This window comes from Pteropus medius, unplaced genomic scaffold (genome assembly GCF_902729225.1).
Source record: "Pteropus medius unplaced genomic scaffold, Ma_sr-lr_union100, whole genome shotgun sequence".
NCBI classification, from domain to species: Eukaryota; Metazoa; Chordata; class Mammalia; order Chiroptera; family Pteropodidae; genus Pteropus; species Pteropus medius.
The window spans coordinates 14,344,255-14,357,751 of NW_024349803.1; the positions used below are offsets into that span (position 1 = coordinate 14,344,255).

The 13,497-nt window shown below is 41.2% G+C and overlaps 1 protein-coding gene across 1 annotated transcript in view; it reads left to right on the forward strand.

Moving 5' to 3' along the window:
• Window positions 1-13,497, forward strand: part of MOBP (myelin associated oligodendrocyte basic protein) — a 35,220-nt gene that overhangs the window by 2,043 nt on the left and 19,680 nt on the right. The window contains exon 3 of the mRNA XM_039837380.1: window positions 4,278-4,354. The gene's annotated coding sequence lies outside the window, so the exon portion shown is untranslated. The remainder of the gene's footprint in view (window positions 1-4,277; window positions 4,355-13,497) is intronic.

A 13,497-nucleotide genomic window follows, 5' to 3' on the forward strand; every position in this document is an offset into this window, starting at 1 on the left:
ATCTGACTTTTTTTTTTTTTCTCCGAGAAAATTACTCTGAAGTCATCATAAATCTGAATGTGGGGGAATTGATTAATTTGTTATGTGATCTTTATAGTCCAGCGAATGAATTATGGCTTTAACGGAATCGAGAAATATTTTCTTTCTTAAATACGGAATTAGATGAGAAGTTTGGGGTTCAGCCCAAGGTGTCACTTTAATGTCGAGGAACTCAGCTTTGGGGAAAATGTAGCGTTCGCTATTATGATTGTGTTATTTGAGTCAGAGAAGTCATCCTGGAGTTTGAGAAAGTGTTTTTCTCAAACTCCAGGGAAGTACTTAAAGGATTATGTGTTCCTATGATGAGCCATCCTGGGGTGGAAAACGAGGGCCTCCTTCTCTCGCTCCGTCAAAAGAATTGGGGGTCGGGACACGGGAGGCTTGCGGGGTTCAGGAGAGTCTTGCCGGTGGGAACTGAGTTGCTTCCCACAAGCTGGAAGCCAGGAACCCTAGGATTAGCTTCCATCGTGTGGGCTCTGCAGGCCGCTGTGGCTTCCGGTGCTCTTGTCATAATGGTCTAGGTAAAAGCTTGATGTTAGCTGTGCTCTGGGTAGTTAAGGGACCAGTATGTTTTAAAATGTACTTGGATTTTTTTATTTAGGTGTGGCCCCAAGCAGGGCCAGATGGGGAAGCACTAGGGTGGGTCAGGAGCCAGATGGACCCAGGAAAGCATGGGCAAGAGGCTTCATTGTATCTTTTTGCAGGGATGAGTGAGCCAGGCAGGGTAAGCAATGCCAGGCAGGTTTAGGAGGGGCGAGTTTAAGTAATTTCAATGGGCTCTGGGGTGAAGGGGCTGTCCTGATTTTTCTGGTACTTGGCCCTGGGGTGATCAGTCAGATTTTGCCAAAGAAGGTAATTGGTGAGTTCAGGCTCTGGATCAATTGATTTGCTTATGAAAGGCACACTCACAGGGGAGCCATTTGCTGTCTCTAGGATTTAGTTAGCACTGGGAAGGGTAGTCACCCTAGAATCAGTAAGGCCCCAGAGGCCAGAGCATCAAGAATACAGAAAATAAGAAAACGTAGTTAATACACAGTCAGTGTCCACATATAGAGTGAATGGGCAAAAGGAAAGGTGAGCAGCAATAGACTCTGGAGCGACAGCATTTAAAAGCCAGCACATCTGACACAGCCAGGTTCATGGAATGTGTATCTATTTCTAATGGGAGTCCAAAAATTAATTATAAAAACAGAGAAATGGATCTTCAGTGATGCACGGCAGTGGGTACATTAGTTTTAAACTGCTGTGTAACACATGACCACAAACTCTGTCTTAAAACCATATCCATTTATTATCTCACAGTTCTGTAAATCAGACTTCCAGTAGGCTTGGCACTCTGCTCAAGGTGTCATGAGGCTGAAGTCCAGTCTTGGGCTGGTTAGGCTCTTATATAGAGGCTATAGGGGGAGAATCTATACCCATGCTCATCCAGGATGTTGGCAAATTTCATTTCTTCGTGGTTGAAAGACTCAGGTCCCTGACCCCTTCCATCTTCACGCTGGTGGGTTGAGCTCTTCTCATGCTCTGAATGTCTCTGATCCTTTCTGTCACATTTCTCTGATTCCAGCTGGAGAAAGGTGTTGGCTTTTCAGTGCTCATGCGATTAGATCGGTCCAACCCAAAATCATCCAGGATAATCTCTCTGTTTTAAGATCTATAACCTTAATTACATTTGCAGAGTTGCCTTTGCCATGTAACATTACATATTTACAGATTTCAGCAATTGAGATTTGGAAATTGATTGAGAGGGCCATTTTGCCTGCCACAGGGAGTTTATAATTAATGGAAATGTTGAGCACTTGATTAGGTGTATTTGCTAGATTTCTCCATTACAAAATGACTATTTTTCTTTTTTAATTAATAAATATTTATTAGGGGAATATTTTGAGACTATGCAAATGCCCTATTTCTCCTTAAACTTTCACCTGCTAAGTTTAGCATCCGTGAGTGAATGCTGCTTGCAGAAATTATTATTGGTGGTGTTCTAAAGGTGACTTTCTATTTTCCGTCATTGGGTCTTCATTCATTAATTGGAATTATTCTTTAAGGAGGAGTGTCTCTTCCTCCCCATTTCTTTATTGTTATTTACTTATATCAGTTTGACTCCAATGATATTTATTTTATTCTTTGGTTTGTCATCCAGTACTACTGTTACTTATTTTCTTGTTTCAGTGGAGTTAGCCAATGGGAGGTCTTGCTCTTTTGACATGCCCTAGTCCTTTATGAGTACTTTGTTACTTTCCATCGCTACAGTTTGCTCCAAGACCAACTTGTGTTTTCTCTGCCTCAGCTTGAAATCAACCACTTTTTTTTGAGGATTCATGGTTCTTCTCATTGGCCAATGGTATTTAGGAACCAAGATCTGGGTACTAGGCATATTCTTTGTTACTGGGGTGTCAATTCTTCTAAGCCCTCAATGTGGACAGAGCTAGAGAATATAGGTACATATAGACTCACATCTATATTTAGCTCTGTATCTCTGACTCCAACCCAGTACCACGAGGCTCATTCTAGCGTTCCTCTTTTCCTTATTTATAACTTCATTTTCTGACAGAAAGAAACCTGATTTTCATTATTACAATATATTTATTTGTTTAATCCTAGTACACATACAAAGACATTTTAGAGTTGCTAATCTATACTTCTATGAGAAAAAATTGTACTAGCAAAGGTGTACTATTCGTGAGTAGTTACTTTTGTCTTTAGCCTTATAATATCCACTTGAAACACTGTCTCCAAAGTTACTAAGGTCACCGCCTTTCTTTTCCATCCCTTCAGAGCAGTTGTGTGATTAACTTGTAATCCAGCTAGATTCATTTGTCACAGTCTGCATTCCATCCTGAGCTCCCTCTCCTTCCCCTCACCATGACTGATTTTTTTGTTTGTTTGACTTTTAAGAACACTTTCTTATTTTTTGGAAATGCCTCATCTTATCACCCATTCTGTTCATCTTTTCTCTACTTCGTTTAGCATATCAATCACAACCATCTCCCAGTCTGTTCCTGCTTGCTATTTTATCTTCTTGGTTTCAGTCTCCTTTTCCTATGTCTTCATATGTCAGTTGATTTTTATTGTATGCTGAACGTTGTAGATAATAGATTGTAGGAGTTCTGGGTTATGTTAAATTACTGGAGGATCACCTTGATCCTGTCAAGGCTTGGTTTTAGACCTTGTTAGGGTGGACCTATTTCATCTTTGCCCTTACTCCTAGGTGTGGTCCCTACCCAGTGGTGAGATTCTTTTTGGGGTCTCAACTGAAAGCCTGGTCTCCACCTCCACCAAGGTCTCACATTCCTAGTAATGTCTGAGCTCTGATATTTCTGGTCAGTTATCAGCCTCTTAGCAACACTTTTTCCTTGAGCTTCCCATGGTTTCATTCTGAAATAGCATAACTTTGGAACTGGCCAATCAGAAAAATTGTATGTATCTTCTTAGTTGTTCCCGACTATATGTTACTCTTCCCCACCCCTTCCAGGTCCCTGAAGTCATAGTAACCCCTAATTCTTATCTCTGCTTCCTCCTCTTTCTGCTTAAACTCTTCTTGCCTGTACAGCAGTTGTCAACTAAGACAACTAATCAGAATAACAGGTTTCTTCTGGAGGTTATTTCGTGTCATTTCAAAGATCTGATATATATAAAGAATGGAACAAACGGTTATGCATAGTCACATAAATCTCCATGTTGCATGGGAAAGCAAGACTGATATTCTGAAGAAGTTCTCGATTTAATGCTTTATCAAGGTGGATTCCTTCATTGAGTTTATAATGCAAAAAACATCTCTCTCTTCCAGAAGTGTAGGGGAGAAGACAATCTTCTGACTCCTTTCTTTACATGCTTTACTTAATCGTGAAGACTTATATTTTTAGAACCAGACTCTGAAATTTCATTAATTTCAGAAAGTTTATTTATTAGTGTTACAAGCAAAAATCAGGTTTGTAGAGCTCAGATTTACTGGGAGAAATGACTAAATATTTTTACTTAATGACAGTAAATTAACTGGACATATCGCATTTTTCTTTTATAATGATAAGATGGGGTTTAAAAGTTTGCATGTGATCTTGTCATCACTCTGAATCTTACCCTTATCCCCTAATTGACTGACAGTATGTAGATCAATCATCATTACCCTTCCTAGGACTATGAGAATGAAGCTCTGTGTATAATGCACTTGAATTAACTACAACCTAAGTAACCAAAACATAAATTAACCAGAATACCTTTTACTGCTTCACTTTTAGGAAAAAAGCAGCAAATGATACCAAGACAAGCTCATAAGAGAGATCTAATCACCAGATGTGTACGGATGAAAATACAGGTATAAATGAATCTCTTATACTCTTTTGGATTTGCATCTAAATTATTGTATAATGATTGCTAGTATTCAGAATATCAATGTAGAAAGCAGAATCAGCAAAAGGCTAACAATCAAACTTTCACTAAGAATTAAACACTTTTAAAAACTATTCCAGATGTTACACAGTATTCTAGGTTTTGAGAGCAGAAATTTGGAAAAAAACACATTTCTATGGATTAGAGGAACCATGACGTCTTGAAACTACCCCATTTCTGAATCCAATAGTGCAAACATCTAGATCTCATTCACGGCTTCTTTTCTTTCAACTTGCTTTGTTAAGTGCCCCGCTAAAATTGTTGGTCCACTAGGTTCTTTGAGTTGACTTGCATGTCCATCTCCCCATCTATTCATTGATCCATTCACTTACCCATTTATCCTCACCTTTTTCTACCTTCTGTTTTGTTCCTATTACAGTTGTAGGATCCCTCATTTCAACTTCTCTCATGCAAATTCTCTGGCAAATCCCAAGCCTGGATGTACCTAATTTGTCTTCTTCACGTCTACACCCAGGCTGCCGAGGACAAGTGGAGAAAAACACAAGGGGAGGGATTGATACCACTACATATTTGTGGTCGGTGACCTCAACGAGGCTGCCAAAACTACCTGGAAGCTTAGTCTCCACATTGCTGCAAAATCTCTTTTAAACTCATTCTGTTTTCAAATATCCAACTCTCTCATTCTCAGCTGATTACCGTGTCTCCCACATGAGTGGCAAAATAAAAGCTATCAGATGGGAATGTCATACACCCAACTACTTTCCCCCTTCCAGCAAAGGCCAACCCTTCTACAGGTGCTCTGCCTTCCCTCTCCTCAGGCTTTCCTCAAGACTATGAATTATTTCCTCTTTCTGACTTTATTTTAATCTCTTTCTGTCTATAGACCTTTCCCATCAGCACTTATGCATGCTCTTGTCATAACAAAAAAACTTTCAAATGCTATCGCTCGCCCAGACTTCTCCTTTGAACTTTCCGCTTGACATCTCCGTCTAGAGGACCCTCAGACACCACAACTTGAATGCATCTAAAACTCAACTCATGATTCTGCCTTTCCCTCCAAACCTTTTGCTCCCGTAGATGCTCCCAACACCCACCTAGTTGCTCAAACTAAGTAACTTGGAGTCGCCCTTGACTCCTTCTCTTGTTTTTTTGAATAGATGAATCATTTCAATATAACATGGTAAATATAAAGATGGAGGCAGATAAATTACAAAATGGAACAAAGGTAAGAGGGCTTTCATCCAGCTGAAGCAATCTACCAGTATAACTGCCATTGTGTGACTCAGATGCTGGCCCTGGACTCAAAATTTAGGGAAAAAGGTGGTCAAGAAGCCAGTGCTTATTTCAGTTTTTCTCTGGCCTGGTCTCTTTGTTTCCCAAGACTAATGCCCTGGGAGAATCTAGGTCAGTATAGCAGCTCTCACCCTCCACTAGCTATCTCTGGAGCAACAAAGCAGCCCATCAAGCAATCTAGGTTCTCTCCGTTAGCCCCCTGCTATGACTGCAGGCCAAATGAAATTTACGTTTCTCTATAAGAAAATGAAGATCTGGAAAATAGGTTGCCTTCTCCTTCATCCAGGAAGAATTAACAAGTTTTACCTACATATGAGTACATTCAAAATCCCATCATTTTCATAGAGGAGAAACACAATTCTCATTTCTTACATCACAAACAGATTAAGAAATTTAAATAATTATAAAACTAAGCACACCTTGAACACATATTTTCTACTGAGAGACCACTTTATGTTGGAACCTTAATTCTTAAAATAGCCCTGCTGGGAATTGGACAAAAGCAGCCTGAGTCTGACATAACACCCAGGGAAGAGAAGCACTTGGAGGTTTAGATGCCTTCAATTCAATCACAGTTAACACTCATTCACTGAGTGGAGAGCACAGCAGAACTCTGGGGATTCAGACAGAAAGCCTTCCCTCGGAGTTCAAGCTGGGGTCGTAGACATCCAGCCGCACTGTTATAGCATAGTATGACATGTCCACCAATAGAAATATGTAGAAATTACGTAGAGATAGCGCAAAGGAGGGGCGAATCCTTTGACATGATGAGATCTTAGCTGGGTTCGTTAGGATGAGTAGAAGTTCACCATACCAACGTGATGAGGAGAAGACTTTCCAGGAGAAGGGAACAGCATGTGTAAAGGTGCATCTTTTGATCATAGGATGATGTTTCCGACCTATCGCAGCGCAGGGTGGTGGTGGGAGATGAAGGGGAAAGGGAGATTGGAGGAGTCTTGTGTGCCATATTAACAAGAGGCAGGACTTTGCTCTGTAACTGGGGAAAGCCTTGGAAGTTTTGGAGTGGGGGAGTGGATTAACAAGGGGACAAACGCATGCCTTTGGTTCCTTTTCCTGGGCCCTTTTGCCCCCTGTCTGCAGAAAATTATGGAATTATTTATCTGCATACAATTCTAGTGTAAATTCAGGTCCATAAGCTAAAACAATGTATTGTATAATTTTAGATCTTAACCAAATAAAGAACGTCATGTTATTAAAATCATGTTCAGAAAATTGCATTACTTCTTACATGTTTATCTGGCTTCACTATGATAAGCAAGGTTTTTACTCCTAAAACATTTGCAAAATATATTGTCCATGTGCTGGAGACACCAACCTTGGGTCACATGTGTTCCCTTCTCTTAGAATAGCCAGAATCAGGTAGTCGGTTTAATCAAAAAGGACTTTTGCACAAGTCTGTGAGACAGGTGTCTGTGGGCAGTGTGGTCCTTGGGCCACTTTAATTTGTCCTTGTTGTCAGAACAAGACATAGCAGTGAGGGCTTTGCTTTGTTTCCTGAGTGGGTTGTCAACTCCAGTACAATTAGGACCTGTTTGTTTATGCTGTTTATATTTTCGCAGCCTCTGCGGGTCAAATCAGTATTAGATTTTGGCAAGATGCTGCTCTCTGGGTAAAAGTCCTCTGATTCAAAATTTATATCTGTATGACCTTTTCCTTACTTGGAACTGGTTTCCCGGCAGAAATCTATCGTTCAGCGTTCCTGGTACTAATTTGTAAACATTTTAGTTGCCAAGGACACAAATGGATAAACCAGGACAAATAAAGATATCCTCAGAGACGGCATGTAGTAGTTACCACCGAAGTTCGCTTCTTACTGTATTTTTGCTGCTGTGGACTGATCGAGAGGGCGGCCATTGTCATTTACTGTGTACATCTACACTCAGAGGAAAGTATTAGCTCCTGGCCTGAGAGGGAATTAGCAAGGTCTCTAGGGGAGGTGGTGAACGTGGAATGAATTTACTCTGCAGCGATAATGTTTTTCATGGCGGAGGACTTGGGGCTGAGCAGCCTTTGGAAGGATGTGGTAGGTGGCAGAAGTCCAGGCCCGGAGTGGGACCTTGAAATCCTCCGTTTTTATTCCAGAAACGGCTCCTCGACAAAGCATCTGCATGCATTCCTCACTTGCAGGAAGAACTGGGCATCCTTCTGACAGCCTACGGCTCACAGCTGGGGCTGGTTCCTTGAGCCCAGCTCCGGCCCAGTCCCTGTTTGCTGAATGTTCCCACCCCTTCCCCTGCGCCCTCTCCTGCACTCTGATTGGCTGTTTTCCCCCCCCCTCCTTAGTTTACCGCGACCCCCTCCCTTTTTGGACCAATCGGAATGGACTTGAATTGACATTATCTTGTAGTCATTTCCCTTTCCCTTAGTCTTACAGAGTTAAGCATATTTGTATATGATTACGGGCTTTTAAAGATTCACTGACTCCATTTGTATGTTATATGTGTTGTATTCTCCTAGCGTTGCTAATTTTTTGACCGTGCTTACGGTCCTTTTGATTTACAGTAGTTTTAATTTTGATGTAGTCAATCACATCAGCTGGAAAGTTAATTACGTCAACATTATTTGCTGACAAATCCACCCTCTCCCACCGGTTCATAGTAACATCTCATCATACACAAGTTCTCTCGTATAATGGATTTGTTTCTGAGTTCCGTTTTCCTCTCCACAGATCATATTTGTCCATTTTTGAGCCCATGCCAACTATTTTAATTATTATCTCTTAGTAAAATGTTTCAATATCTGGTGTAAAAAGTCCTGTTACTCTTTTCAGAATTTCCTTGGTGATTCCTGGTCCTTTGCTCTTTCATCAAAGCAGATCGGCATGTTTCAAAAAAGATCTTCAGTAATTTGAATAAGAAATACATAGAATTTATGAATTAATTTTGGCAAATATTGCATCTTTAGGATATAGATCTTTTTCACCTATAAAAAAAATTCCTTTTATTTATTCACATGTTCTTTCATATTTTCACTGAAGTTTTGGAAAATTTTCTTCATAGGGATTTATATATTCTAATGTTTATTTTATTTCTAGGTATCTCAGAATTCTTGTTGCTATTGAGAATAAATTTTTTCTCAGCCATTCTTTTCTATACTCCCTCTCTCCCTGGGTATTCTATGTTCCTTTGGCTATAAATCTCATCTATATGTCAAATATGCTTAAATCTCTCTCTCTCTCTCTCTCTCTGTCTTTCTCTCTCTCTCTCTCCACCCCTCACCCACCTCCATATCTGTCTTTACCTCTATTTTCTGATCCATGTGGCCAATCACTTCCTTTCACAGCAAATTGGAGGCTCATAAGTTTCTCACACTAAACATGCCTGAGACCGAACTCTCGACTCTTCCCTTCCCCATCCTTAAACCTGTTCCCATCTTAGTAAAATGATTCATCATCTAACCTAATTTCCTTTGGAGAAATCACTTTTATCCTTCTTTCCTGCCTCCATTAATCCGTCTACGTGTCTTGTTCATTGTTGGGCTTCCTGTGTTGCTCATTCTGCACTCTGATCCTTAGCAATTTTGAGGCATATGTCAATGCTTCTAGCACAGACCAGCCTACTGTGTGGCATCATCAACACTTGATCCTCATTAGCATCTCAGATTTAACATGCTTGGCACAAAGTGGTTGCTCCATTAATATTTGTTGAATAAACGAATGTCGAAAACGGGACCCTTACTGCCCACCTCAGTATACTGCTCCATTAGGCACTTGCTCAAGTCATAAGCCTGGCAGTTATCCTTACACTGTTCTTTCCAATGAACCCCACATCCAACTGATCCTCAGGCGCTATTAATTTTGCCTCCAAGATCCACCTCTACTGCCACTGCCCAGGGTAAAGTCCCTGTCCTCTCTCACTGGTCTCTTTGCTTCGACTCTTGCCTCTCTCCAGTCTACATTGCCAGAAGCCTGGATTATCTTCAGGGAACATCAATAGGAAGACTCATCTCCTCTAGTCAAGAGTTTTCAGTGCCTTTCTGTTCCTCCTATTCTTTCGCTCACTTTCAAGGCCCAGGACCATCTTGCCCACGTCTCACCCTCCAGCCTCATGATGCTCCAACCACATCCCCTTCTCTGGTTTCTTGAGCACATCAAGTCCCAAGGCCTTCTGTCTGGGACTCTCTCCTTCCCTACATATGAATGGCTCCCACATACCCTTTAGATCTCAAATTAACATTTTCTTCTTCAGGAATCCTTCTCTAGCCCCTCAACCTAAGTCTATCTCACTGTTGTAGTCTCTCTTGACACCCAGATGCCTAATCACATTTCAATTAGGCATTGTCTACATTGTTCTCGAGGTGATCTGTTAAAGTCCCCTTCACTGTGCCCTAAGCTCCATGGTGAGTACAGACACCGTCTTCGTCTTGTTCACTGCTGGCATGTAGTACACACTCAATAAGCATTTGAATTAATGGCTAAATGTTACTATTGTATTTGGCTGTAATTACCTTCAGTATTTTCCAGTGTATAATTTTTACACAGGTAGCCTGATGTTACCTGGCCTCCTCTGTCAGTGGGGGCCATTGTGGTCCCTAACTGTCTCAATAGCTCCCACTGACATTTCCTAGGGCCCTCGCCAGACTGAAATTTAGCCCTAAGATGGCTCCAAGTCTCCAGAGTACCAGTATCTCATGTACTCAAGGCAGGGTCTGAGCGTGTGGCTCTCTCTTGCTGTGGCCACCCTGGCTCCTGTCCCAGATCCCTGCTGAGGGTGCTACTTCTGGAGATGTCTGAGGGGACCTATGAGAATCATGAGCCCTCTTGATGTGGTCTGCCTCTCTGCCATTCAGCTGGCTTCAGCCGGGGTGGCTGGCTACCTGGAATTGGTGCCATACAATAGCTAATCTAGCTTTTTGCTGCCTTTACTTTCTTATGTGAGTACAACTTCATCAAAAGCACCTTTTAAAATGGCTGCCTAATGTTCAGTTGGTCTTCAAATGGCTACTTAATATTTCCATGATTCATCAATTATAAGAATATTAATTAAATAAAAATAAAAACTCTACTGCTTACACTGTATTCTTACAAAAATGTAAGGATTCCCTTGCCTATCTTCTCTCCTTTAATAAGCTAGTCTGATTTTAAGAAATATATAGAATTATGAATGGTTCATTTTCTCTGTTCTGGCAGTTTCTTGAAAGACCATCCCCTGACTCTGGGGAATATGCGAAAATTAAGTTTGAGATTTTCCTACCACTCTCCCTGCCCCCACCCCTCCATCCCTACCAGAAAGTAAAATTCCATTTACTATTTTCACCCATATTCTTACATTATTACTGAAATTGTATTTTATTTCCGCGTCCTCTCATAGATTGAAAGGTTAAACTATACTGCTCTCAAGGGCTTTGATTTTCAGAAAGTAAATATTAAATTCTGAAATGGAGGCAAAATCTGGCAGAAATTCATTCAAAATTTATAAATATTTTAAGCACTTGAAGGTAATTCTTCATGCTTTGAAATAATACACTGTTTTCAAGGCTAGACAGTTCATCTTGTTCTCGAAACCAATGTATGAAAATTGCAATTTCCAGTTACTTCCACCCCTTTATAATTATTCCTAATCATTTGAAGACAGGGAGGGTGGCAGTGTAGGTTTTAATGAGAAATTATAGCCACGGATAAGAAGGAATTGGGAAAAGGAAAGAAAAGGCCTAGGAAGAACATGTCCTCCTTCGCTCAAGCCTTCTCCACGTGGTGAATTTATGGGGGGATTCTCCACCCTACAGGGCACATTCAAGCCGGAAAGGGAGAGACACCTAAGTTCTTCAGATGAAAACTCAAAACCATGGCGGAGATGTGCTAGGTGTGGTAGAAACATCCAGATAGGTTTGAAATTGCATGTGCATGAGAGGAGTGGTGGGTCCCACTGACACACTTCCACAGCAGTAGTGGAGACAGGCTGCAAGCGCCTGGGGGAGGCCCGCCTTCAGCCACATCTAATGTGGCCCATGAGTGAGTACACAATTTTGGATGAGGAGCTGCCTGGGCCAGTGGTCCCAAGGTAGGGTTCTTGATTCCCCCTACTTATTGCACGGCATGTGTGGGAGGTCATCACCCGGACCAGCCACCCCTTCCCTCACTGCCATGAGGACTCTCAGCTTCCCCACACTCCTGTCTGCCTTGAGAAGCAATTGAAGGAGAGAAAGAATAGTCCCGTTATGGAAAGGAACTTTAACTGACTCCTAATTAGAAAGAGAGTTTATGCCGGAAGTGATCAAGGCAAAATAAACTTAGAGGTTCGATTTCTCTCTCCTTTTCCCTGTTTTCCCCAGCCAATATTCAGCATGGGATCGGCCTGTAATATTGCACCAATTACACAATTATGAAAAAATATAAAAGTTGGGTTTTATTGTTTTGTTTTTTTTTTGGTACAACTGAAATGAGTTTGAATAAGTCTGAAATTTCTTGTTTTGTTAACTTGATTTTTTCCCCCAAGTATATATCAGACATCCCATTTCTTAAACCATACAATGTATTAAGAGGTCTTGGGACTGATCCTGGGGCCTTTCTTTGGAGTTTTGATAGCTGAAGCCAGAATATTGTTCTCACATAATGGTTCAGGTCCTGTATACTCAGGGTCAAGTTTTCCCTCCTCTCTCTCCCATGTTGAGTTCCTTATATATGACAAGGATAGGCTCTTGTTCACGGTTCTGAAAGACCTGATTTATAAGAACCGAAGAACAGTTCTTTTTCCCAAACACTGACCTGCATCCACCCTTCACTTTGAAGAGCCTGTACCCATTTCCATGTGTGACTGCCTGTGGTCCTGTGTAGATGTGAAGGAGAACGTGGGCTGCAATATATCATCTTACTATTTGCACTGTATTTCCTTTTCAGAGGAGTGCCCAAGACTAAGGACCACATGCCACGTCTATTAAATAATTAGCCCACATCCCAACTTTATTTTAAGAAAAAGTGGTAGAAAAGAAAGAAGGACAGGTGGAAGGAAGAAAACCTATTTTGTGTTCAGGATTCTGCAGTCTCCTTAGGGATGAGTGAAGCTCTGTTTAAAGGTACCCATGACACAGGTGGTTGTGTAGAGATGCTAGCGCCATCTCTAGAATGCATAATTAAATGTGCGTGTGTTGATTGAAACTTGCTAGTTTGTATGAATTGGGAAAAGATGTAGTGGGTTCACAAAATCTTTCAAAAAATTTTTAACTTTCGAGGTCAGTTAGAAAGGTCCTTTCCTGTGTTGCCTTTGTCATTTGAACAGACACTATGGTCTGAGCCAAAGCAGAGGTCCCTCAAGTGACATGGGACTGCTAGAGAGCATCTGAGGACAGGCAGGGATAGGCTGAGGGCCTCTGCAGCTGTTGTAAGAGACACCCTTTGTTCATTCTTTCATTTTAATCAAGCATCTATCGAACACCTACCTGTTCTGAATCAGGCATTGTACAAGGCTTCTGGGACAAAAAATTTAAGGAAACAATGAAACAGTTAGGATAACACCTAAGATTCCAGATGCTCTTGTAAAATTAGGTACAGTGAACAAAGTCAGGACGAGAAAGAAGGAGGAGGAACCATTTCTCCCCAGGGGAAGGGAAGGCTCTGGAAAGTCTCCCAAAGAAGTGACTTGGCTTTGGGCTGAGCACCAAGGCAGTGGAGGCGTTTGCTGTGTAATTGCTGGAGGAGAAGTTAGCAGGGGGAAGGAGCCCTATTGGACAAGGTTTAAGATTATATGGTATAGTTTCAAATTCAGTTATTTTTTTTCTTCATCCTGCCAGACAGTTCATAAGTATCTTTGCTGTGTAATTAGGTGGTATCTTTTGTGAAAACACCATGTAGTGTTTATA